Raw genomic sequence first — 27,332 nt, 5'->3', positions numbered from 1 at the left:
CTGTCATCCAGTCATAATCTTTGATTTACTTTGTCCTCATCGATACAGCTTAAAAACATCAGCCTTATGCTTGCCTCTGTCCTCATAAGCCCAGACCTTGGAGCCTTCCATGAACTGGGTGAAATGAAAGGCATTCAACCTAGCTGCAAGAACAGCCAATACCCACCATCCAGGCCTTCTGTAGCTTGGCATGTTTTATACACAACAAATCCATCTCTTTTTCCACTGTGAATGAGTATGAATTTTTTTACCCATTTGTTTATAATTTTACAGAATTCAGAAACTACCTCTTACATATCTATGGACATATTTCAGGTTTCTTTATGAAAATTTTACCTAGACGTGTATTAGGTCACTGAGTGTAGCTCTGTGAGGCCATATTCTTACAAAGGAGAAGCAGTAGAAAACTAATGAGATTCTGTTTGATTAATAAAAAGAAATATAATCATTAAGATGTGATATTGCATGATACCTTTATCTGTAACACTAGATCTATATTTGGTTTTCATGTATTGTGGGGAAAAAAGTGGAGATTGAAAATGCACTGAATATAGCAGCTAAAGATGGTGAATGGCATAGAAAAAAAAGAAACTGTGTAAAAATGAAGTATTTCAACATAAAACAAATCCTTCTTTAATTGGTCACTGCAATTTATAAATTCATCACAAATTGAGAGAAGTTTCAGGTTATCCCCAGCTGTAAATTTTTTAAGTTAACTTCTTTCAAAAAAGGTCACCCTCCTAACACACAGGCACTTGTGACTACGCATATCTCCTTGGGTTGCTACCAGCTGGAAAATCAGCACAAGGAGAAGAACTTTGACCTTTCTGCTGCAAAATCAGAGGAAACAATCAACTGAGGGAGATAAAGGAGAATCCTCATTAAAGAGGAAGCAGTACATGGCAATAGGGATCAGAAATCAAATTTGCTTGTGCAAAGACATGCTTTGCCAACTAGCTCATGAAGGACAAAGGACTCTACTTATTTAGCCAGCAAGATGAAGAACCTGTGAATTATAACTTGGAGCATTAAATTAATCAGAATGCTGTTATGCGTTATTAGAGCAGCGGTTGGAGGGCCCACTCGGGTGTGGAATTCTGCTTTGCCAAAATGCTGTAGGAGCAGACCAGGCTGCTCTTTTGCACTAGCCAGGGGAACAACAAAGACATAGAGTGACATTAACACCAATTAAATACAGAATAAGCAAAGGAGATATTTCTTCACATAGTATGAAAGTCACCGCTGTATTGAGGACAAGCGCAAGTCATATGTTCCTCCTAAGTCCTACTTAATCCCTGCTTTGAGGATTTAAAGGACATTCAAGTGATTCATAAGCCCTGCGCATGGTCTCTGCACAAGAATGATTTTTACCCACCATAGAGTCAGCTGAGCCGTGGAAAATTTTGCGGGGGGCCACATCAGTGGAATAACACTGCTGTGTTCAAGAAGGTCTGGCTGATGCTCTGTCTGACCGTTGCAGCTGTAGCTTTAACATCTCACATAACGATAGTCAAAACTCATGGTTTATGGTGTGCGCTGATTCCCCAGAGGGTTCTGGAAGTAATGTATGTCTATTACCGGCATCGTTACATATCTGGCTGGGAAAATAAGTCAAGGAGGAGCTTTTACCAAAGCATCAAGCACCAGCCAGGAATAAAGGAAGGAGGTCTCTTCTGACAGTTCATTGATCTGACCTAGCATGGTAACTTTCTGTTTTCCGCAAAAAAAAATGGATAGAAAAATATTTGCAGAGAATATGGCCAGTCAGGAAATGGGCCAAACTCAGTAAGACAGTGCCTAAATGTTGCTGCTTTCGAAAGTAACAACCAAACTGTGCAAGATGGCTTCAGATACCTTTTGCGTACTGTATGTGGATTTATCTTGCTTGGGTTTCTAGTTTATGCATCATTATGGTAATCTGTTATTGGTCCTCTTGCATATTTTTTTGCAGGCCCTTTGGCAGCAACTCTTGCATTTATCACAGCTCAGTTTTGCAGCATGCAGCGGAAAGGAGATTATTCTGATCTATAATTCTGTCAAATGACACTGCTTAAGATATTGTATAGGCTTATAAAGGTGAATTTATACTTCTGGCTTTTACTTCTCTTTGTGTCTGAGCCACTTTGATGCATAAGAATCTTTCAATAAAAGGAAATAAGCAAGCACTCCCACCACATGCTGCGGCCGTGAGCTCTCAGAGTTTCTTTGTAGGGGGACTGATATGTTCATTTCTGCTTTCTTAAAAGGAAAAACAAAATACCTGAAGAATGTACATCTGACTTGAAAATTGCATCCTGATTTTGACAACAGCTGAACAGGCAGGGGAACAGAAATTCAAACACGTTGAGAGATGCAGAGAAAAATTGGTAATGAAAAAGTATGAGAGACAAACTCCAGACAGAGCAATCTTTTTTTCATCCATAGAATAAATCGAAAAGTGGGCGGAAGAGTGCAAGATCACAGAGTCACCACTCTTCTCTGTTAGATGCACAATGTGGTCCTTGAGAATATGAAGGAATGGCAATGTGTCTGACAGCATAAAATGCTAGATGCTGAGACCTAGATAAAGTTCTAGATGCTCGACAGGAGTGCTAGAAACCTGGTTCCCACCTCTGACCCTCAGCAGCAGTCTTAGCTTGGTCCAGACACTTTTCTTTCCCTTCCCATCTTTCATCTTGGCTTTTCTATGTACACTGCAATCTCTCTGGAGAAAGTGTTTACTGCATGTCCATGCCATATCTAACTCAGGTGACCTGTAGAAGAATACAAAAATCTTCAGCTTGACACTCAGCAACACAGCCAGAAAGCTGGAGAGGGACTAATAGCACCGTTTGTTCCTGCTGAAGCATGACCTCTGGCCCTGTCCGACTTTGATCACTTAAGAAAAGAAATCTTTCCTAGACCCTTTTGTGTTACTTTCCCTACTGTGGTGTTCTTTTTTGTTACTGAATAGCTCCCCAGCTGCGGCAGACGCTCCCACCGTTCAGTCCCTGCTGAGAGGAAATGGTGCTTCCCTGACAGTGGAGGTGTTCTTAGGGCAATCATAAACCAGAGGCAGCTCCTGTGCCGTGAGGCATATTACACTTGCTCTCATTATTTAGCAAGAAATGGTGATCCAAAGCTCGCTGGTCCTACTGCAGGCCTCTTTTCCTTCAATACCTGTCATAAGCCCTCTCCTATAATTTCATCCTCCAACTCGCAGCCATCTGCAGCCATGCTGGAGCACCTTTTGCTTTGCAGCAGATGGCAATGCAGTACTGCCCGCTGCCAAGCTGAGCTGGTTCATTTTTCCATCATCTGCATTTTACTATGAAGCAGCAGAAAAATAGGAAAAAAAACAACAAACCACTTGGCAGATGATCTGTGGCAGGTATCTCCTGTTGTGGGCCTCTCAGCAACTTGAGCACACCCGTTCAAATAACTAAGACATAAGCAAATGAGGTCCAGAGACAGCGTGCAGCTGGTCCTCATTGACATGTTTGACATAATCTTAAAAAGAAACTATAGAGTTAGTTAAAATCCCAGCCCCTGATTCTTAAACAACTCTTGTTTTCCAAAGCTCTTGACAGGGGAGGGGGAGAGCAGGTGTCCTCAACACGGAATTTGTTCAATATTTTCTTCGATATCTTCAAATAGCTTTATGGCATTGTACCTTTCATATCTGCTCTCTTCCTCACTCTTATCACATCGTGTCTCACCATTAGTCTGGCTTTTGCTGAATCATACACATCATGTAGAATTGAAAAATTTAGTTTTTAACAAACAAATCTAAACAAAATTTTATTTATAGCAAAACCAAAAGCAACCTTCAAACGGGGAATCAGATGTCACAGCAAGAGTGCACAAAGTATCTGCAGACAGCCTGAAGCAGTAACTCTAAAGAGGGTGAGAACTACCTTTATTAGTTCCTCAGTTACCTGTGGAAAGCAAATAATAGTGTAGAGATTTGCAAAAGGACAAATCAGGTACTGTTTACCAAATGAGTTCCTTCATGAGTCAAGGACACAAGTCAGCTCTACTCAACAAGCTCTTTGACCGTGCTTCAGATCTACACTGCCTTGTCCTTAGCATCCCAGAAGAGTGATGCCCCTGTCCATTAGATGTTTCACCATTTTTCCAGTTTCTTGAGGAGCAGCTGGAGCGCACAGGGTGCTGAGGCTGAGCTGGTCCAGCACATGCATTCATTTCACACAGACCCTAGTGAAATTAGTTCACTGGATCCTTGTTTTGGCCCTGATTTTAAGTCTGGTGAGCAAGACAGGCAATGGAGATAGCACGGTAGTTCTGGGGTAGGTCTCATTTAGATATCTCTTGATAAAGCTTCTGAAAGCGGCATCTAGCATGTTCTGGTATTGTCAGAGTGTCATCTGTACCAATGGTGATGCCATTTCTGACATTTTTAATAGAACGTGGTATTAAACTGACTGACCTGCTGCCAACAACAAAGCTGAGAAAGATTGTGGTGGCACTGCCATTTCGTAACGCTACAGCATTTCTTAAACTTTCTCTCATTCTTCAGATCCATAAGATTCTCTAGCCTGAGGATGTGATGGGACAAATGAAACAGAGAAGTGATTACAAAGTTGGGGATGGTTATCTCATTACGGTTATCAAAAAACAAAGAAAAATAACAAGTAATTGATGTAAATGAGTTCCTAGAACAGCTGTGAGGCTACAAATCTGACTTTTCTCTGTATGGCATGGAGCTAAAAAATAAATCCTGAAAACAAATTTTATTTTGCTATGTGCTTATTATTCAAACGCTCAGAGTAATTTCAATTAAAAGCACGAGCTAGAATTTTAGTTTTCATTCCCTCTGTGTGTTTTTAATCACTTAAATTAAGGAAAATCAAGAGCTTTCAACTAGCTCAGGCCCACATTGTGCTCAAGTTAGTATCAACTCATATTTTCTGAAGCCAGGAGTTTCTAATTTCCTCTTATGGAGCTAAGCAACATTTCCCAGGGCCCACTGAATGTCTTGAAAACAATAGACCAAAGCTTCATAAATACAAGCACAGCCTTCCTTGCCCTGCGAAACTCTGAATCTGTCTTAGAAATTGGTACTCTAGGCTCTGTCAATAATAAATAGAGAGAGATGGGGACCTCTAGATGATGATTCCCATTCCAACACCTGAAGAATTTTACAGAGGTCCCTGTTCCTGCTCTTCTACCTTGGGTCCCTTAGACAGGGCTTTGGCAAAAGAGAGCCAAAGACCCTGATTCGAGCTGTTAGTGCAGCACAGAGCCATGGCCTCTGGTGGATTTGCTCCTCATTGAGGATGCCAGAAGGGGAAAAATGAAAGGGTCAGGTAGTTAGGATACAGGTCTCAAAGAGGAGCCTCCAGCATCAGGCAAGTTAGCAGAGCTAAGAGATAGAGAGGCAAGTAAAGACATATCGTATGTTGCGCTAACCTGGAGTTCCCTCAGTGCTGGTTTTATTCCACAGTGAGAGTTTCTGATGTGTATTTTGTCTGAGTGGGAACCACCCAAGTCCCACAGTGCTCCAGCCATGTTCACTTGATAGCAGTTTCTGGAGGAGAGAGTGCATGTCTGTTTGCTTTGGCATTGCCTTGGCAAAAAGAGCTCTTCAATGGCAGTGTTAAACCAATGTTCAACCTGCGGAATGTGTCCTACTACAAATACGTTAAAGAAATGTGGGGATTTTGGCAATTCCTTTTATATTTTTAAGGTAAATATTTACATTGATATTTTCAAAGCTTGATGACTCGCTTTGAAGGTGCTGCAAATTTCAGCTTCCCTTTTGTTTTTAATGCCATTGAACCAGGAAATCTGTTGCACAAAGCAGTACATTTCAACTTATTCAGGATCATCATTTTCCACGGAGTCTGACAAAGTGTTCAAAGTAAAGAGCATTTCTTTACCATGTACTATAAATGAAATGCTATATTGCAAATCAAATTAGGCAAAAGACAGCATCATTTCAGCTTCTAAAATAAATATTCAAGCATTCAAAAAAAAGCAAACAGAACAAAAAAGGAAAATGTAAATTTCAATTTCATCTTCTTGTGTCAGGAACTTAAATTTAATTTTTATTACAGGTTAGCAATATGCTATTCTGGTGCATACTTGTGAAACATCCATGATACATCTTTGTTTTCACTTGAAAACAGAAAAAGACCATGCAAGCTTTCTCAGCTAAGTCCAAGGGATCATTCTATTTTTCCAAGTACACAGAAAACTCAAGACACTTGCAGGCAAAAGCACTTTTCACGACACAGTGGGATTCATATAGGCTCTGCAGAATTTTCCCTGAGTTGTGCTGGAGTTTTGACTCATGTAAATCAGGGTTGTCATGCCTGTGCAGGTCTGTGCAAGTTTAGGATATTGTCATCTCCAGCTGGTCATCCTGCTTTCTGCCAGAGAGTACTAACTATATAACATGACTAGCAGGAAGAAGAGTATACCTAGTGCAAACTCACCTACCTTAGCAGTTTAAGTTGATATCTTGGAGTACAAACCAGAGAAGTTAAGTGTTTTCCTATGCTGCTTCTAAAAAAATGTTTATAATGTAAATAAATGTAAATAAACTGCATTGCTGAACTGCTCTTACTGAGGCACTGGCACAGGTTGCCCAGAGAAGCTGTGGATGCGCCCTCCCTGGAAGTGTTCAAGGCCAGGTTGGGTGGGGCTTTGAGCAGCCTGGTCTAGTGAAAGGTGTCCCTGTCCATGGCAGGGGGGGTTGGAACTAGATGATGTATAAGGTCCCTTTGAACCCAAACCATTCTATGTTTGATTCTATGATTCTATGATTCTGTCTCAGATCTATTCTATGTCAAGTTGTAGTACTCCACAGGATACATTGCCTCCTGGCAGTTGTAGCTGGGAAATCTCATGCCTTCATCTTCCCCACTTTCGTTCTGCACCTTCTAACATGCAATTATTTTGATAATGCCACGTGACTGATAAAAGGGAGATCACGTCCAGCACTGAAGATACAGACTGTCGAGAAAACACTGCATGTAGAAGACTTAGAGTGAAAGCAGATCTGGAGAAAATAGGTTGAGAGCAGCGTGCTTTGCTTAGCCCTGATGATGAAGGGAGGGAGCCAGGGACCAAGTGTCTCCCTGATTTTCTCTCCCATCTCAGAAAGCAAGCAGGTCCAAGAGGCCCAGATCCAAGAACTACCAGTGGAGAGTTGCTGCACAGGGCAAGAAGGCAACATGTGCAGTGAAGAATCAGATGAGCCTTTATGGCTGATGCACAAGAAATAAGACAGCGTGCAGCTGGTAAAACTGAACTGAGGCCCAAGCTCTGAGTTATAAAGAAGTGGGAATGTGAGGACATTTTAGTAGAGCACAGACTCCATTTCTTACCCTGCTTCACCTTTGAGCAACCTCATTCCATCACAGAAACAGAAAACTTCCTGTGTTGCGCACTTTGGGATATTAAAGTCTTTGGAGAATGGTGGTGGGCTAGGGGAGGGGTATGTTTTCTCTAGGTAATCTTAACCCAGCCCCTGATCCACACACTCTTAATCAAGACTCCTAGCTCTACATCACATAGCTGAATAAAGACCAGAAAGAGGTGTTGGAAAGAGAAGGATGAAAGTGTAGCAACATTCTTCATGAAGTCAGTAAGTTCTCTGAGGAAAACAAAAAAAAAAAAACAAGGCTTCTGAAATTTTTTAATAATGACTGTGAGATGAGTTGACTACTGGGTTGTCTTCTGAGTTTTGAATGAAGAGAAGATCCTCAATACTGCCAGACACAATTGTCTCCAGCCACCAGAATTTTTCATTCAGAGATGTCCTTGGTTTGTTTTTTGTGGGGTTATTTTTCAAGGTTTAGATTCCGTAGTTACTGAGACAGACAGGCTAATGCCACATGCTAATTAGGAACTGCAAACTGACCATGCAAAGACACTAGCTAGCTATCATTGTTCTCTAAGGTATAAAAAGCATCATGGATAGACATGAAATGCAAGTTTCTTGCCTGTGTGCCCAAGCATGGCACTAATCAAGTGACATTTTTGTGGGATCACAAAATGAAAGTCATACCAGGGCATCCTACTTAAGAGAGGATTACAAAATGCATCAAATAATGTTTATCCAGTCGTAGCCAAAATAACACATTTTAATTACACAAAGCAACTCGCCAAACCCCAATAGGAAGACACACAAATGGTGAAAATGATAACTGCAGAAAATTCATACTGTTGTAGTGGAAGAGGAAAGCATTTTCAGCAAGGAAAACTACAACTCTTGCCATTAAGCAGTGTTATTTCTGTTAATATTCTTCATACGGTGTCAGGCTAACTTCAGTGCTCAATGCAACTTCCCTTCGGTGCATGGAAAGAGAAAGAAATGAACTGAAACCCAAGTCAGCAGAGATACAGTCACCCATGTAATTTTATTGCTTTGGAGGGATGGAAATAGTGGAGAACTACATACATCCAGGTGTCATAGGTGCACTATAATATTGAATGTCATCTGTCCTACAGTAACCCTCAAGGAAATTTGCCCTTAGATCTGATGAAAAGAAGCCTATATATTTGCAGCAGGCCTGCCACCACCTCAAGCCATAATTTAAACAAAACAACACAGGCCAAACGATGCTTTAGCCTTTTGCTCTTTGGATAATATTACCAGCTCTCCCAGGCTTCAGTATAAGGAGCTTAACTCTGCAGCATTACTGTGACTAATCTCATCAGAGACTGCTGTGGCAGCCAGGCTCCCCTAAGACAGCCTAGGGGAGGATCCCAGGGAATAAGTGAAAGGCAGATGGGGAAGCCCTGCGTAAAGAATATGAAATAAACACTCAAGAGCTCAACAGAAATCCCAGATAAAAAGTCCAGTCTAGTCTCTAGGCCTCTTTGGATCCAAAAATATCAAAATCTCATTTCTACTCTTTCATAGACTGAGAGAAGGTAAATGCATGTCAGAGGAATCCAGTGTGGACATGAATCTGTATGGGACATTTACTACTGCGCTTCCCATTAGTTTAAGATCCATTTTACACTTCAGAAGTGCTATTACAGTAATGTCGAGTTCACCAAATAATGTGACTCCATCATGAAAATGGCTTCAGCCTGGACCTCAAGGCAGCACAAAGTTGCCTTATGAAGAGATTCATTAAAACAAACCTTTTCTTTTATTTTCTTTCTCTAAGAAAAAGAAAAAGAATTTGCCTGGCTGCAAGTAATGGCATGATAAGAGGGGAACCCCACCTCAGGTTGTGATGGAACCCCAAAAATCTAGGACATTTCGAATTTTCCTAGCGCTTTCAAAAGAGAGCAGGAAAGACACTTATACCACAGCAAGGGCCAAAGAGATAGATCCAGCCCACTGGGGTGGATGGGAAGAGACCCTGGCACAGTTATGAACCTTCAAGAGAGGAAGGTGCATTGGTGGGAATCTGCTGTAACTTTTCTCTGGATACAAGCTTCCAGAGTCATCTAAAATGTGCTGTCTCAAGTGAATTTCATACATAGGCTGGGAACTCACCTGCTAAGGCAGCATTTTTTTCTAGCAAAAACCCGACAATCCTAAGGAAAACTTGGGTTTCTGGAAGTATGTAAGCACTGAAAAATGAAGGTCAAGAAGACTGGACAAAATCACATCTGCTCATGAACCCAGAATATAGGTAGGCCTAAGCTTTTTCAGAGTTGTTGTGAGACATGTCAGAATAACAGGGATAGTTGGCTGGGAAAACATAAAAATGTGTGACAGAGTAAGTATCTATCAATCTCTATCTGTCCATCCATCCAATTCATTGATCTTGTGCGCATCCTGATGAGAAGAAATGCTTCTACCTTCCTTTCTCTCTCCCCTCACACATCAATCCAGGCAGTTACTGGACGTCATAATTATAGTAAGCTCTTAAATCCCAGTAAGTACTACCAAGCTGGCTACTCAGAGGCTTCCATGACATCAACTTTCCAACACAGTAATGATGATTAGACTATATTGCATCTGACTGCTTTTAGAGGTTTCTGCTTTGATTAGACTTGGGAGGAAGGAGGAAACACTGGCAAAAATGGGAAGGACTTATTTCAGCTTGCAAAGAGATTTAGAGGCTATGTTTCCAAATTTTTTCTTTAAAAAAAATTGGCAGAATAAACACGTAAAGATGCCTGATTTCAGGGTCTGGTGTTCTTTCAAACACAGCAGTGACAGAGAAAATGATGCCTTCACTGCTGTGTAGGCTCTGGGATACCCAGTGCTGTAGAAACTTGATTCATCACTGGCTGGCTCATGTTCTGTGACATGAGCTCAATTTCTCTGCCTGTGCTTGTCAAAAGGGCGAAAGGCTTGACCTACTACTCGCATCGTGGTTGCATCTAAATTGGATTGCCCAGTATCTCCAGTGGAAGTGCTCAAGGTTTTCACTACCTATAGCAAAATCAGAACCAAGGTGGGAGGCAGTGAAAACAGGTCCAGGAATGTAGCACCTCCCGCCCTCCACCTCCATGTTGGCCACGCATTGTCTCAGTCTTATATCAGTCCTAGACAGTCCCAGCCTGCCTCCTTCCTCCCTGCCATCTGGTCTGCATCCCAGTCGGGGAAAATTGTACAGCTACCTCCAAGTTCATTGTCCAGCATAGTTCACTGTAAGGTTTAGGAAACACAAACTAGTTATTCTTCCATCCAAAACTTACAGAGCTCAAACATTTCCCCAGCCCCTGGGGCTCTGAGGAAAATGCCTTCTGTATCTCAAATTCTTCATGATTCAGAGCTTACTCAAAGAGACCTTCTCTCCAGCACATCTCACAAAAGGCACCATTTAGTTTTGCTGCTCTAAGATCTTTCCACTCTGCAGCAGCAGCAGAGTAGGACCAGGATGAGAAGACAAGGGAAACAGGCAAGGTCAGTAAATACTTGGCAGTCCGAATGGCTGAAAGATGAGAGAAGGGTCCTGGCACATGGCGAGTCAAGAAAAAATCTGGGAAGGGTGGATACAACTGCAAGTGAGAGGAGCATGCTTTGAGTGGAGGAGGGCTGAAGGGGATTAGTAGCATTGCAGGGGTTATAAAATCTTTAGAGGGCTATGGGTAAAGACAGTGGAGACAGAAGGAAGCTTGAACAGATCCTTCTCCTGAATCCAATAAATGACTCTTACAGAACCTGGCTATCAACATGTACATCAGTACAAGTGATCCACGAACATTTTGGTTGCTGTTAATGCTGTGAAGCTCTGTATACAGCAAACGGTGATTCATAAAGGATGTGTAAGCCCCAGCAGCTTACACAAGCTGAGTAGTGGCAAGATAGTGGAGCGTGCCAAGGCCATGGCAGCCTGTGTGTTCTCCGCATCACAGGACTGGAGTGACTTGCCAATAACTTTTCCTCCTCATACGTTGAAGTTTGTCGAGATGTCCACAAAGGGATGCCGCACTTGTGGCCATGATCAAGGCTCATTGAATGCCCAGGCGATTTTGCACCAAGATGCAGGTTCTGATTTGGGGCAGAAATGCTGCTGAAAGGCAAAGATAACAAACACCAGCAGTGTTACATACTTCTCTCCCTGGTGCAAGTATTGCAGTAGCTGTTGCTAAGAGCGAATACGTGTGTTCATGGACCCCCGCAGACAGACATGTGCATTCATCAAACACTTAGCTAAGAATTTCAGCAGACAGTTTTGTAAATGTTGAAGTCAACCCCAAGAAAAAGAGGCTGAGTTCACTAAATAAGGTCTGTATTTCAAAATTTTTCCCATTTCGTCTCCGGTGGTTAGCACTAACGTAGCTCTTGATAGAAATTTAGGCTCTGGTTGTGTATGACACTCAGGAGGGGACAATAAGAATTTAGAGAGCTTTGTTGACTTTAGTAGGGCATGCAGGACTTAGCCTGTAGAAGCAATGTGTAGGGCAGGGCTTTATGAACCAACAAGATAAGTGTATAAAATGGCACGCTTAGGAAACAATATGGCAGTCAGGAATAGAAGTCAGCTTAATTCAGTTCCTGTGTATGAGATGGCAATGTCAGGTGACTGCAAATGCATATGATTGGGACAAAATGAGAGAGGCCAAATATACGTCAGCTGAACAGAAACTCGGTTGAAACGGTCAGCCTGACTTTCTTAAGCAAAACGCAATTCAAAGGCTTGACCAACAAGGAAGAAAAAAGGTAGGTTTTGGTATTGAGGTTGTTTTATATTCCTTATGTCATTCATGACAGATATACAGAAAGAATGTTGATTTGTTTTTTATATGCCTACTCACCTCCACTGACACTGAATATATTAAGAAATAGCTGTCTTCATAAATTTCAGCGTCTCCCTCTGTGAAAAACAGAGCCACTTCTAGAGCAGAACATGGCAGCCGTTTATCAGCACACAACACTCCTGTGCATCACTTTAGGCTACGAAGGACTGCAGATTACCATATCTAATTGCCACTGCAAGATGAAGTCTTAGATACTTAGTCTATAATTAACCACATATTGAATTTGAGCGGTAAGCTAAGGTTAATGGTCCTACAACACTTGAGAAAGTGTAATTGATCTCTTAGAGAGCATAAGTGATTAGGATATCAGTTTGTGTCACTGGAAAGATAGTGCTGTCAACACCACAGTGTCCACTAACAGTGTACACTGTGCACCATTTCAATACCGACCTAATGAAATGGATGTGCTTAATACCATATTTTCCAGCACCTTACAAACATGGACATAGATTGACTCCTTATCTTTTTTGTTTGTCACAACCAGATGAACTGCTGAAATAGGGATTCCTGCATCTCAAAATAATCCCTTCCTTCCTCCACCTCCCAAGGTCAGGTACTTCTGCTATCCCTATTTCACTGGGTATGACATTAAGCAAAGAAGCTACATGAGCTATGCCTGAGACAGAGCTTTGCTATATTGCCTAAACCACATCGATAAGCATGACACGGCATCCAAGCTGGTAAAGCCTGAGCCACAGAGGATATGGCAAACTGAGATCTCCATGTTAATGTGGACTTGCACTTATGGACTTGCCCTAACACCACAAAGAAAATAACTTGTCAGAGGAAGGAAACTAAAGACAGATCAGATGAACCCCAGTGTGGGATTCCAGCATGAAAGAATACATCCCTGGAAATATGAGGCAAAGAACAATAAAAACTTTGTATGATCAGATTCACCAGAGTTACCTTCCAGAACACTTCAACATTTGGGGATGAACTGTTCAACTGAAAACCTTTTCTTCCCAACAAAATAAAACAAAACAAAACAAAACCAATGTTTAAGGAAGTATGGGAGGGTCTCCCATTTCTCCACAGGTTCATTTCAATGCACACAAACTGATTATTCCAAAGCAACCAATGATCTTTGTAATTGCATGCCCTTTCTTGATACAAATGTGCGCCAAAATTCCCTTCTCAACAGTTACTTGCATTTCTACTTGAGCTTTTCACTGTAGGACAGAAATAGATCTTATCTGACTCCGAGTGAATTGTTAGCAATGAGCGGATTAGGTAGAGAACAGATGCTGGGTCAGAAAAGATGTAGTTCTACTTGTATTTTCAATCAGAACTACTGATTTTCCCAAATTAAGAAACATTGTTCACTACAGGCAGCCAGTGTGAACCTATTCAGGGCTGAATATGTGTCTAAACTGATGCTGGTGTAATTTTGACAAGGCTACTCCTTCTACCCCAAAGATAATCTCAAAATGTTTTTTCCTGTCAGTGTCTGCCTGGAAACGTCTCAAATCCTAGCAGTAATGAGTGGACAAATCAAGTTCTAGAGGAGGACCAAAACTTGCAATCTTTGCTTATGCCATGAACCTCACTGAAGTCAACATCACACATCAGCCAGATCCTAATGCTGGGGTCTGCTTCATGGACAGGCTCAGCCCTTGAAGTAACCGCATTTGACTCCGCTCCCACACTACCAAGGAAAGGGTTCCTGTGGGAAAGGCTCCAACACACTAAAAATGTAGGTGCTCCTCCAGAAAGATATCATTTTCAACAAAAAGAGAAGCGTTTTCTGCATGTTTAGGGCTTTGCTCGTTCATGCACACAGGACCACTATTTGTTAACTTAAGGGACCCATTCATCAAATGCACAGAAAATACATTCCTGTTAAGCACAGTACTCCCTCAACATTTTTCATCCTACTGCCCTTGGATTTTAAGAAGCTAAAATTATGTGTCTCTTACCAGAAGAATATTGGATTCTCGCAGCATGGGTCCGACAGTCATGCAAGTTGGACTATATGTTGTCAGTTTTGCCTTGTTTCCTTGATGTCACACGTAGACCCAAAAACCTCTATAAGAAAGGTGGATGTGAAAAAGTGATATTCTTTAGTTTTCTACTAATGGAAATTTAATTTTGTGGACAAATGAAGACAGTTGGATCACAGCCACCTTCTACCCATGTGGTTAGAAATTCCTCTGAAATTATCAGTGTTACGCAGAGTAGTACCCAATGTGGAGAATGCCTACAAAAGCTCTCATGCCAAGCTCTGGCAGAGTGAGCTGCAGTTGGGTAAGTTTTTAGCCCCCACATATCTGTCATCTTCTTTCCGCTGCTGAGCTAAAGCACTAGACATCAGAATGCTGATCTGAAAGGTAGCAATCCTTGCAGGGCCCTGGTTTAAAGACGTATGAAAAGTGGCAGTAGAGACTCAAACTCATGTTTTCTTAACAGCAACTAGAGAAGAAAAAAATTTTTTCAAGGACATAGTATTGCTTGGGTTATCCAGTCAGTAATAGAAATTTGTTAACAGAAGAGCAGTGTACACTGAGTATTAGTAGCACCCACAAATTCCAGAATACCAGTTATTCCTGAATATTTGTGGGTGCTGTTTTCATTTTTAAGGCTGAAATAAAGCTTATGACCTTGTGCTTGCATGTCCATATGACAGAGGATCTAGCCAATTAGGTTTTGCACTAAGCCTGCCGTCTTGCCTAACCCAGAACAACGTACATTAAATGGCAACACAGTGGCTGGGAAAGATGCAGGTGAGTGTTTTGCCAGTTTAGCAATGGTTTAAGACAACCTTAATCTCAAGGTTGTCAGCCCAGAATGTGCTGGGCAGGGAAATCATCTGTTTAATGTATTTCCCATTGTTTTCCCAACACCACCTGAAATTTCACCAAGGCAGCATTCGCATTTTTTACAGTTCATTTCGCTGCTACAAATATCTTTAACAACAGGCAGTCAAGCAGCATAAGACCACATACGGATATGACTGGTCTTCACAGAAATGAGCAGAACTCCCTTGTTTTCCATCAGTGGTGCAGCCATACTGAATGGTGTGGCCCTATGTGTCTGAACAGATCAGCACAAGGTACGCATTATCAATGCTCACAGTATCAGTGTCCATCTTTTCTTCCTCAGTCAGTCATCCATTAGAAAGGGTACAGCTGAATTTGCCATTCCCTCTGGAACAACTGCAATTCTGAACTTGCACACCTATAACTGAGTGCTTGATTTCAATGAAAAAACAATAATGAACAAAGCAAACACCTCTGTGCTGCAGAGGGAAGCTCTGTCCAGCACGAAACACTTTGTCTAATCTGGCGTGATATATGAGACACCTTTTGTCCTTATGGCGCTTTAATGGCTGACTGGAGCCAGATTCAGTTTATAAAGGATTATCAAGATCACACCTCAGGGTAGGGTGATTTCAGGACAGATAACTTTACTATCATGTCACTTAATAATGATTTAAGACAGGAAAAAATAACTTTCAAAAGTGAAAGTGGAAGTCTTTCACACAACAAAGCAAGTAGCAGTTCAAGCTAGGCTTCTGCCTTGATGCCTGTCTAGTCCAATGCACTGAATCTGCTAGAAGTAAAAAATAAAAAGTCTGGACTATGCCCAGATTCCTACCACCTCACACATGTACAAAACCAGTCTAAAATCTCAGCAGCTGAGCTTCAGCTGCCGTATACCTGCCTAGCTCAGTAGCTGGCCTTATTTAAAACAAACGAAACCTCGAGCAAGTTGCTACAGAGCACACTGTGCATTGCTGCCACTGCAAGTTGATGTAACAAGCCTGGAAGTCCAAGCCTTTTCAGATGGTCAGTTTCTAGTATTTAATCATGCCAAAATTCACTTGGCCCTTGAAATCAGACAAGATCAAGCTTAGGAAGTGTGGGAAGCTCCTCCAGGATTCATTCAGTGGCAATTTACTGTAACTCCAGTAACGAGTTTGTCCCGTGAGGCACTTGTACATCTGAAATACTACTTCCTGATGCTGTCATATCATTAATTTCCAGCGTTTATGGGCTAGTGGAGCTCTTGAATTTGTTGGGTGTAAAGGCTTTGAGATTATAATGCATCTACTGCAGTGTGCAGTGTGTATGTCAGGTCTTCAACACAACCTGCAGTTCCTTTTCAGAGGGCATTTTCATGGAGTTCAAGCAGTATTTAGGAAAAGAGGGAGAAGGGGAAGGGAAAAAGGAAGGAGAAGGTGAAGGAAAGGGGGAAAGGACAGTGTTGCACTGAACCTTTAGTATACAAAACAAAGGTGTTCATCAGAATCTTCTGCATCTTCTATTTACTTTCTCAGGGCTATCAATTTTATGATCATATGATGCACATATGATGCATTTGATACAAGATCCGTTGAGCTGAAATTTTCCTTCAAAGGATGGTGGGAACTATAAGTGCTGGGCAGTCCACATATCTGACCTGTCCTCAGCTCATGCAAAATTTTAGTTTCACTCTTAGAGTGGATAGCAGAACACCAGATGTCTGCTGTGAACTAAAGCCACAAACCATATCTGCAGTCACTTGTAATCAGAATGACAGGAAACTCACTTTGGGATGCACTGAATGAATTGCCCGATCATATTTAAATTTTTTTTGTACGGACTTGTTATTTCAAACATAGATACTTGAAGACATTTGCCTTGTGCCACAATTTCCTGCTCCTCTCTCAGATGCAGCACTGCAATACTGCTGAATTTCCTATCAAACAGATTCTCCTTTACATATAATTCATGTATTATGCAAAGATGAAAGGCTCTGAACACCTTCTGTAAAGGAATTTTAGACATAACTTGTGCCTGATCCAATTCATGCTAAAGCCAATGGGGTCCTGCTGACCCAACTTACAATGGACCTTATCCCATAATATTGTCATTGCAAATTAATACCATCCAAGCAGACTAAATGCGTCCTGAGGAAACAAGAAAGGAATAAAAGGTGTCAGTTTGTTGTGGCCCAGAACAGGAAATTATTTATAAAGGGTCTTTTAAAATGACTGAAACAAAAACAGTACGCATCCATACTAACGTCTGAAGCAACTCTCTTTGGCTGGATAAAGAAGGATTACTTGCATTCTATCCAAGCAGGGACTCTGCATTGGGTTTGCATGGCAAGGTTTTGGTAATGGGGGGGCTACAGACATGGCTTCTGTGAGAAGCTGCTAGAAACTTCCCCTATGTCCCATAGAGCCAGTACTAGCCAACTGCCAGACAGACCTGCTGCTGGCCAAGGTCAAGCCCATCAGCGACGGTGGTAGCACCTCTGTGGTAATGTATTTAAGAAGGGGGGAATGTTGCTGCACAACAGCAACTGCAGCAGGAGAGAGTGAGAACATGTGAGAGAAACAACTCTGCAGACACTAAGGTCAGGGAAGAAAGATGGGGAGGAGGTGATCCTGCAGCCCATAGTGAAGACCATGGTGAGGCAGGCTGTTCCACTGCAGCCCATAAAGATCCACAGTGAAGCAGATACCTACCTGCAGCCCATGGAGGAACCCATGTCAGAGCAGGTGGATGCCCAAAGGAGGCTGTGACCCCATGGGAAGCCCACAGTGGAGCAGGGTCCTGGCAGGACCCGTGGACCCATGGAAAGAGGAGCCCATGTTGGAGCAGGTTTGGTGGCAGGACTCGTGAACCCATGGGGGACCCATGCTGGAGCAGCCTGTTTCTGAAGGACCACACCCCATGGAAGGGATCCACACTGGAGCAGTCTGTTCCCGAAAGACTGCATCCCATGGAAGGGACCCACGGGGGAGCAGTTCTTGAAGGACTGCACCTCGTGGGAAGGACTCACGTTGGAGCAGTTTGTGGAGGACTGTCTCTCATGAGATGGACCCAGCACTGGAGCAGGGGCAGAGTGTGAGGAGTCCTCCTCCTGAGGGACAAGGAGCAACAGAGACAACGTGTGATGAACTGACCGTAACCCCCATTCCCCGTCCCCTGCACCACTTGGCGGGGAGAAGGTAGAAAAAATCAGGATTGAATTTGAGTCCAGGAAGAAGGGAGGGGTGGGACCCAGGGTCAGCCCACCACAGACTCCAGGAACCCAAAGACTGACTGCTCTGATGCAGAGCAGATCTGAAAATGTCTCAGGTCTATGAGTTCAGAAATTTTAATCATCAGCTTGAATTCAAGTGTTTAAAATCAGAATATATATTTACAGGTGGGGACACAAATACCTTGAAGAAATTTGCTTTCAAATTATCTTTTTGCTTTCAAATTTTCTTTTAAGCAGAAAGCTAAACACTTTCTCATCAAAATTATTTTTTAGTTTGAAATTACAAATTCCCTCTAAGACAAATCAGATGGAGGGTTTTTTTTTCTTTTACTAACCCATCTGCTTTCAAAATTTTCATTTGTTGAACCACATGAACCATTTCAATTTGATTAATTCTGATAAAACTGCTGTTATTTGTTGGTGCAGTAATGAAACATTTTCTTTCAGATTGGAGCAATTTATTATTTTTTTTTACATTTTAATATAATTGTTATGCCTGAGTAGATTTTTTACCTTAAAAGTTTTTTAATCAACCGATTAAACAAAGAATGCAGTACTCCATCACCTCTTCTATGAGTAACTACAAAGTGATTCTAAGGCATCAGCAACCTGCCTGTGAAACTACTGATTTTGACCAGAGGAGGGAAGATGTTGAAGACAAGGCAGCAGGTTAAACAGTGGAGTAAGCAGCGTGTCAGGAAATGCAAAGAACAGTGCTATTTATTTTGTCCAGAAACCTTTTCACTTGACAGAACTGAACAAACACATTTTATAGCAGGTACCGACAGGACTTTCAGACTTCAAGTAATCACAGCTAAATTTTCAGCCCGAAAAAACAGTACTTCCATTTAAATGTGTGTGTTTCGTGGGGGAATGGCGATGACAATTAATCACACCATAGATTAAGATCATAGCAGGAATTTGTCATCAGAAAATCCCTCAAGAATTCTAAGAAGTCCTCAGGGAGTATGTGATGATGTAATTGTTATTTGATAGCTTTGTTATTGTTTTTCCCTGTATTCTCCTCTTTACAAATCATATATATAGTTTCTGAAGGTGATAAATTTTTCTTTAGAGTTCTCTTTAAAATAACTGCCTTTTTTTTTTCCTCACAAAGCCAACAGATTTCTACTTAGATTTTGTCTCATGCAGTTTTGAGTTTTACAGCCTAGAATATCTGTGCATTTCCATAAAGCTAAGAATACAGATCACTTACCTGTTGATTTCTAATATTGCTGTTAGGTAGCAAATTTGCAATATATTGTTTTGTGGTACCAACCAGGCAGTCTAAATGATCTAGTAGTCCCTGCCTAAACAATCTACAGTCCAAACAGATAGAGAGGATGTTTTATGGGAAAATGAGACATGTATTGATCATGCATATAATATGATACACAGCTAAATGTTAGACACATCAGCCTGTACAGGGCTTGTCTATCAGCACACAATGTCTGCAGCAGAAGTGGGAATTGATTTCAGTTTTCTTGCTCATGCATTTACATAAAAAAGGAGTGCCAATACTAGCATTCTGCAGCTATTTTAAAAAAACTTTCCAAGTTAAAAAAAAAAAGTGTTGTCTGAAAATTAACTAAAAGGAAACAGGAGATCTGTTGAATACAATTTTTACAGAAAATACGCCTTTCCTGAAACCTGCAGCTATGCTTTTAGCCTCTGAATCTAAGTCCGCTCTGAGTCTTAGGAATGTCTTTTTTTCATGGAGACTGGACAACTCACAACTTTTATTTGTACCCTTTGATAACGCACACAGGCACCATGCCAGACAAATGAAAGTAATTAGCCTTCTTTCTAGTCATGCTCACTTGGAGGCTGAGCTCAATCACCCACCTACTCACAAGCCCTTCTCGGCATGTGATTTTTCACCTCTTTTCTCATCATCCTTGCATCCTGCCATTTTCAACATTTCATTAAATTCTGTCTATATGTCTGCTGCCTTTCCTTTGCCCAAGAAAGTTCAGCACTGCAAGCCTTGATAAGTGGATTTAACCTTCAGCCTGACTATTGAGTCTCACATGATTCAGGCACACAGCTAAGCTTTGCAAGATAAGCAGCTAATTAACTTAATTGTCAAACAAAAAGAGTGAACTCCTACTTGAGTTTGCCTGAAATTATCTGTTTAATTATTTATTTATTTATTTACCATTTTGGTTTGAAACCAGAAGGTAATGGAAATGTGAACAACAGTTCCCCTTCTTCTCCTTCCTCCCTTTAAATTTTGATTTGTCAGGACAATTTTTAATCCTCTCTTTTACTGCATGTGGAAACCCCCCCACCACCATTTTTCTATGTTTCAGACAGAATTTCAAAGACTCTACTTATACTTTAATCAAGAAGTGATGGGATTAAACAATGATTAATACATGTTATCTTCTAGCTTGAAACCTTTGTATTGAACGTGATAGTGTTAACAACTTGTTCTGTAAAAAAATTGTTCTGGAATTGGATGGATTTAGCTAATCAAAGTGCAGACATGTTTAATAGAGACTGATTCAGGACAGTGATAATCGAGATGCTTTAGAACATACCTGATTTTAAGTAGCCGAGCAGTTCAATTAATTTATGTAATATCTGCTCAAATAAAAACTTAAATGAACTTGCATAATAAGCATTTGACTAAATCAGGGCCTCAAATCTAAATCTGGTTCCCAGAAGAAATGCTTGTTTCTAATATCTTTTTCTATTTTTCCCCAGGAACATATTTAGGATTATTGCAAAGTTTGTGTGTTGGAATAATTGTTGACACTTTTCAACCTTTAAAATGCTCTGAGTTAGCTAACAGTTATCCAAAAGTAAGTAGAAGAAAAATTTTTCTCTTTCTTCAGAATATATTTTTACCAGCTTTACTTTATGCCCATCCTTATGATACTGAAGATCATCTTTAATGTACAAACACCCTTTTATCATGTAATTAAGCGCGGAAAATGGTCCAGCACTCATTCACTGCTTCTCTCCTGGAGCAGTGAAGAACCATACTGAATAACATATTTGCTATTAGTTTTGACCGGTCTGGCCCCTAATAACAGACCTTCTGCAGCATCTTCTGGGAGAATAAAACCCATAGCAGAAGGAAAAAAGTCATCTAAGTCAATGATTCCAACTCTGCATTGGTCTTCTGTGGATTCACTGAACTCTCATTGACTGCTGTCTTCTCAAACATTAAATGCATGAGCAATTGTGCCTGCCCTCAAGACTCATTTGAGGAATTTAAAAGCATTCAAACAATAATCACAGTGTAGAGAACAGTAGAGAAATGCAAGCCAGCAGGCAGTACTGCTTGTGAGCTGGTTTTCCCCAGTAAGGGAATCTGTGGTCTCCACCTCTCTGAGAAATGTCCAAACGCTGTCCCGGGATGGGAAAGGAGAGACTGAACACAATCAGGTGCGCCTCGTTTCTTTGGGAGATGGAGCAGCAATTAAGATTCTAAGTGGCAATATGGAACAAGGCTGTGCGGTGGGATACAGGACAGAGATAAGTTAGTCATGAGCACAGATGAAGAGTAATCCTGCATTAGTCACACCGCAGATAATAAGAGCTGGAAAATGATGACATGTGAGCCTCATGTTAAACCCACTTATACTTAATTCTCTGTGCTGAATATAAATTGTTCAGAAGAACAACTCATTCCCACAGAACAGTACTTCACATAATGCCACTAACATCTCTGTCACCTTGATTTAGGCCATTTAAATGTCAGTAAGAGAATTTAACACTGCCTAAGGGCAGCTTTGCCCTATGCACCAAAAATCTTGCTCTATCATATTCTATTTTTCTGCAGTGCCTCTTGAAAAGATCTAACTTTCTCACACAGGGATGGATTTACTGGGAGAGGGAGACAAGGGCTAGGAAGGGCGATTTCCCTTTCCCCAGTATTCCTACCCAATGCAGTATGCGCTGCAATATAAAGAGTTGAGATATAATGTGACTAGGTGCATCTCTGCCTCTGCCACCACTCTGCCCCTGCTGTATCCATCCTGCCATGTGCAAATGCTTCCCTTTTATTACTTCCATAACTGAACCCCTTGATTCTCCAGAGGTGTGTTTTTATGTCCCAAAACGACACCTGATCAGCCATGGATGATGAGGAAACACAAGTCTTCCATGAGAATACAAGGTGCCCATCTGCCCTGAAACAGCGTTGAAGGCCAAAAGATTCACAGTTTCTACCATCAGACATTATCATTAAAAGTTGAAAACACAGAAAATGCTATAAATCCACACTGGTCTGGCAAGCTGTGTCACAGAGACACTAGGTTTTGAAGGGCAGAATATTCCTGGGGGAAGGAGGAGGTGGTGTGTTGACTTCTGAGAATGCAAGTTCAACAAAAAAGCTGTAATGAGTTTTTCTTTTGGCAAAAGTGGGTGTAGATCCTGACAGTAGCCAAACCTCAGAGGTAAAGGTTTAAAATGTTAGCAGATTATTAGCAGCATTGTAAATGAGCAGAAAGCTTCACTGTTGAAATAATTAAGCGCTGCCCTCTCAACCGCTTGCAGCCCATTTGAAAAGAGACTCTGAACCACCCACCACATGGTCTTCTGACCTGCAGCCGTAGGGTTGCATGGCCCAGACACCACTTGACAAGGTGCCTTCTGCCTGCTGAGGTTACAAGTTTGCCCCACCTGCAGGAGAATTTCAGAGCAGGCGCTCAAAGATACGTTTGAAGTTCAAAGCTCCGAGGACAGTTAAAACACATCCTATAAACCAACTGCCGCCAGGTCCTGGGAGAGCTGTTGGCACTTCTGCAGCTTTCTCTAAAGGTAATGTATAGCCTGAGACTCAAAGGAAATACGCTTTACTGACTCTCCTGGATGGTGAAATTTTGAAGCACTGTTACAGCAGTTTTTCCTAATGACTTTTTGTAGTTGTCCTTGAAAAACAACAGCTTTGTGGCTAAGTGGAAGAGAAAAACGTTCTCTGAAGATGTTTCTGGAGGTTACTTTTAGAAAGCCTGGAGTCTGCTCCCACTAAAGTCAGCAACAAAGTTATCCCTTGCATCGGTGGAAGCAAGACTACATGTGGCAGTTTTACCTTTAGACTGGTTGAGGAAGCCTTTTGTTCTGGTCTTTGGTTTGCATGTCTTGTTTACACAAGGCAGATAATGCCAATAAAAGGACTAACCACTATTAACAAAGAGCTGTAACAGATAACCTGGTAAGTATGGGATGTATTGTGTTACAACAGAGAAAGGGATATTTGTAGCTTAGTGTTATATTAGGATACTGTTTTCCCCTAGGAGGAGCGAATTCTCCAGCAGTTGACTCAAAGCAGGGTCCAATTTATTTGCACTCAATCACTCCCATCCTTCTGTCCCCACCCCGGAGGACCCTCTCTCTGGGAGCAAAGGAGCCTGAAGATACAGGTCTCCTAGCACAGGCAACTGGAGAGTGAATATGCCAAACACTTTACCAGTAGGTTTCAAAGGCATTTCCCAACAGCAAAGGACTGATAAAACTTGTCTCTTGGCTTTTGTGCAGTCTCATGGAGGCAAAAGTACTGTGACCGACACAGTAGCATTCACACATTCCCTGCAAGACCTGACACCTCTTGCCCCACATGCTTCCAACGTTGCCATCTTTCCTTTGCACACCTGAGTTCGTCTTCAGGCTCTTCCTCCGAGTCCCAAGCTCTCCGTTTAGCCATGCAAAGGTTCAGCTCTGCACAGTCCACCTCTTCCCTGCACCCTCATCTGCACGCTTCTCTCTCAATCCATTCTTAGCCTTATCCTTTCCCTTCCATTTCCCAGGCTCTCTACCTAAATACCCTAATTCAGGGTCTTTATTTACCTAAATTCATTTTCCTCCCTACGCTACCCTGCTGCAGACCCTCTCCTACTGTCTCCTGGCTTCCCCTTTACATTTTCATCAGATCAGCTTGCAGCCTCAGTCTCCCCTCCCTTCCCCCTTCTCAGGGTTAAGCTCGGCATACTCAGTATGCTATATACTGTATACTTTTTGCTCACCTGCTCCAGTCTCCTGATCTAGTATCCAGCATATCCCCATCAGACTGCCATATCCGGGCATGTCAAGCATCAGGTTGTGCAAAACATCCCCATAAAGGCTTTGGATCTCTAAGAGGGAAACCCAAGGCAATGCTGTGTGAACTGAGGCTCTGTTCTCTCCAACAGCAGATCTGGTACATCGGAGTAACGGCCTCATTGCCCAGTTAAAATCTACCGCCAGGATGGTCAGGCTGATCTGTTTTGCTCCAATGGTCCTTTGAAGAATTTTGACTCAAACCTGGAGTATAGGGCATCCCTGCCCTCAGAGAACTTTCTACCTTTGCAATCAACTCACGGCAAAGGTAGCTCTACCTTTTTTGCAGATGTGCAGTTGTCTGCTTGGTGCCAAAATGGTCACCTCCATTTGTGGTGTTATTGAGGATCAAGAAGACTTTAAGATCGGGCCAGTTATTTCATTCCTGAGCCTTGTAAGAATAAGCTGGCAATGCTGTACTTCTTTCTCCCTGTGCCACCCTCTAACTCCTACTCTAGCTGTCACCACCTCGTAATTCATGCTCAAGCCCTGACAATTGTCTCTCCCTCTACTCTCCTGGCCCCACACACCGGGACAGCTGCTGCTGCCATCCTTCTCCTCACCCTTTCCTACCCCAATTCTGCTGTTCCCTTCAGCAGTGCCAGTGCCGAGGCTGAGCAAACCCATCAAGAGCCATGCTGCTGCTTGCTACTTTGCTGCCTCTTGGATTTGGGGTTTTGTAGTGTGTTCCTGCCTCACCCCTAGGTTCCCTGTGTGGGGGAGAGCGGTGACCCCCAGGCATGCCAGCCCCTGGCTGCACAGGGAGCAGGGAAAATCAAACACAGCTGCCTGTGCTGTGGGATCTCTGGGCACCATGGTGAGGGAGGATGGGTGCTAAGGAGTCCAGCTGTAGCTCCTTCTGAGGCATGGCCAAATGGTAGATTGGGACGTGCCCCATGCCGCTGCACAACATGTGGGTTTCGTCACCAGTGCCTTTCCCAGGGAAAAGCTGTAAGAATTTAGCTCCGTTTGATAAATGGTTTCTATTATTTTCTGTCAACCTGCATGAAATTTTTTTCATTCTAAGTGTCCTCTGCGTCACTACTATATCTTTCACTAATATCTCCTCTCACTAGTATCTCCTTTTCCTTTCCTCAGTCTCCTCTCTTCCTTCTAGTCAACTGGCAAACCTGGTGTCCACGGCAGAACCCGTGAGTCTCTCAGTTTAGACATGACAGACACACAGCTACAGTCAGATGGAAGCCGTAAAGGAAACGTTGGTTGTCTTTAGACAGAGGTGAACAACTTTGTATCCTCTTTCATCTCTTCTAAGCAGCTTTAACCCCCTGCTGCAATTCACCACCTCTATTACAGCTCAAACCTCTGCCCTCACTTGAAGGGGTCAGGGAGGCAGCATCCTGCTATGCAAATGAGGTCATTACAGGCAAAGCTGGAAATTTAACCCAGTCACTGATACGACTGAGCTGACTCTCATCTGTTCTGTTTCTCAGGATATGCCAAGTCTGTGTTTAGACATTCTGTCTGCAGCCACAGCTCTAACCCTTAAGCTGTGCTTTCCTTCCAGGCACAGATATGAAACCCAGGAGATAAAAACTGGAATCCCCTCCCTGTGCCTTCCCCAATAAAGAGTGACATTTCTGTTCCCTGCGGAGGGCTTAAGCAGAGGATGGTTAGCTCATGTGTGTTGCTTGCTGTTCATTTAGCTGGAGTGCCAGGCTGCAGCAAACCCTAGTTTGTATTGCTTGTTAAAGAGTTTTCAGCAAAGGGCTCGCTGTTAGAAAATGTGGCTGTGACAAAAAGAAACCTTTCATAGGAATGTTTTCATTCAGTGAAAGCTCTGGGGAGACAGAGCTCTTGGATCCAGGAGGAAAACCCTGGTGAAAAAGGGGTGTGAAAGAGCGTATTTTCCTTGACGAACCACATACACAACAAGCGGGTTTATTTCTCAACACCTGGATTAGGCAGGGAACTTCAGCCTGAGTCTCCTGTCTTGTGCGTGAGCAAAGCCCCCCTCCCCATCCAAAGGGTACTTTCTGCCCCAGGGCAAGTCTTTCACGGTTTTCCCTGCTAGAGTATCTAACCTGCATAAATACTTAAACACTTGCTGAGAGAGGAGAGTGTTTTGCAAGAGATTGATCGGACAGTGCTGTTCAGGCATTCACACAGGATGTGGGAAACTGAGGTTCAGGCCCCTGCCTCAATGAATATTTAATTATTTATGGAAAGTGGAGCAGGAGGAAGGAGTGAGAGACAGTAATAGCTCTGGGGTTGGGGCTCTCACAGAAGATGCTGGAGAAGGCAGAGCAAGATTTCATCCCCAGGTGTGCCACATCCTTGGTGACCATCCCAGCCACTGCTGGCTCACTTGCTCTGGTACTTCAAGGGAAGTCTTCAGAGCTTGCTTCTGTCCCACTGCAAAAGTTGTAAAACCTCTGTGTAGCACAAATGACTCCAGTTCTGGCATTTCCCAACTTTTAAGACCTCTGTTTTTCAGTGTTAATATTCTTTAAAGTCTTACACTGTAAAAATATTAAAAACACAAAATAAAAGATCCCTGTCTTCCCTGTGACCTGCCAAGGAAGCAGTGTGAATAGTTTGCTCTATTTTCAACCTGAATTTCAGGCCCTGCTGATCTGGGCTCCTGTGCACTTTTGTGGCTGAGAAAAAATAATAAATAAAAAAAATTAATGGGTTTTATGTTTGGTTTGGACAGTCATAAGGCTTGAGGTCAGGCTTGCAGGAGCAATTTCCGTAGATAACACTCCCAAGCTGTGTCTTGTAACGCCTTTAAGGATCACGAAAGGAGGTTGTAAAATAAAATACCCACTGTGAAGAAACATGAATATACGTTCTCAGACCTCACCACAGAGACGCAGGCTTACCACCCATAGGCACTATTCCAGGAGCCCAGGCTCAGTATTCAGCAAGAAGTCTACATGCAGGAGAGAGAGTGGAGCATTGTGGCAAGTGAGATGAACCTTTATATTTCATGACATCTCTGGACATCCATCCTAATCCTTTCACTCTCCTTCAGCCTTAGTCATTCCCTTTCTATACTTGCTGCTTACATCATGTCAGAGAATTCTTTCCATTTATAGTGTCTCATGACGTGAAATCCAAAAGCTTCGTCCTTACCTATCTTTACCCAGTCATCCCAGGTCTTT

This window comes from Opisthocomus hoazin, chromosome 1, assembly GCF_030867145.1.
Source record: "Opisthocomus hoazin isolate bOpiHoa1 chromosome 1, bOpiHoa1.hap1, whole genome shotgun sequence".
NCBI classification, from domain to species: domain Eukaryota; kingdom Metazoa; phylum Chordata; class Aves; order Opisthocomiformes; family Opisthocomidae; genus Opisthocomus; species Opisthocomus hoazin.
This window is presented reverse-complemented; position numbering follows the sequence as displayed.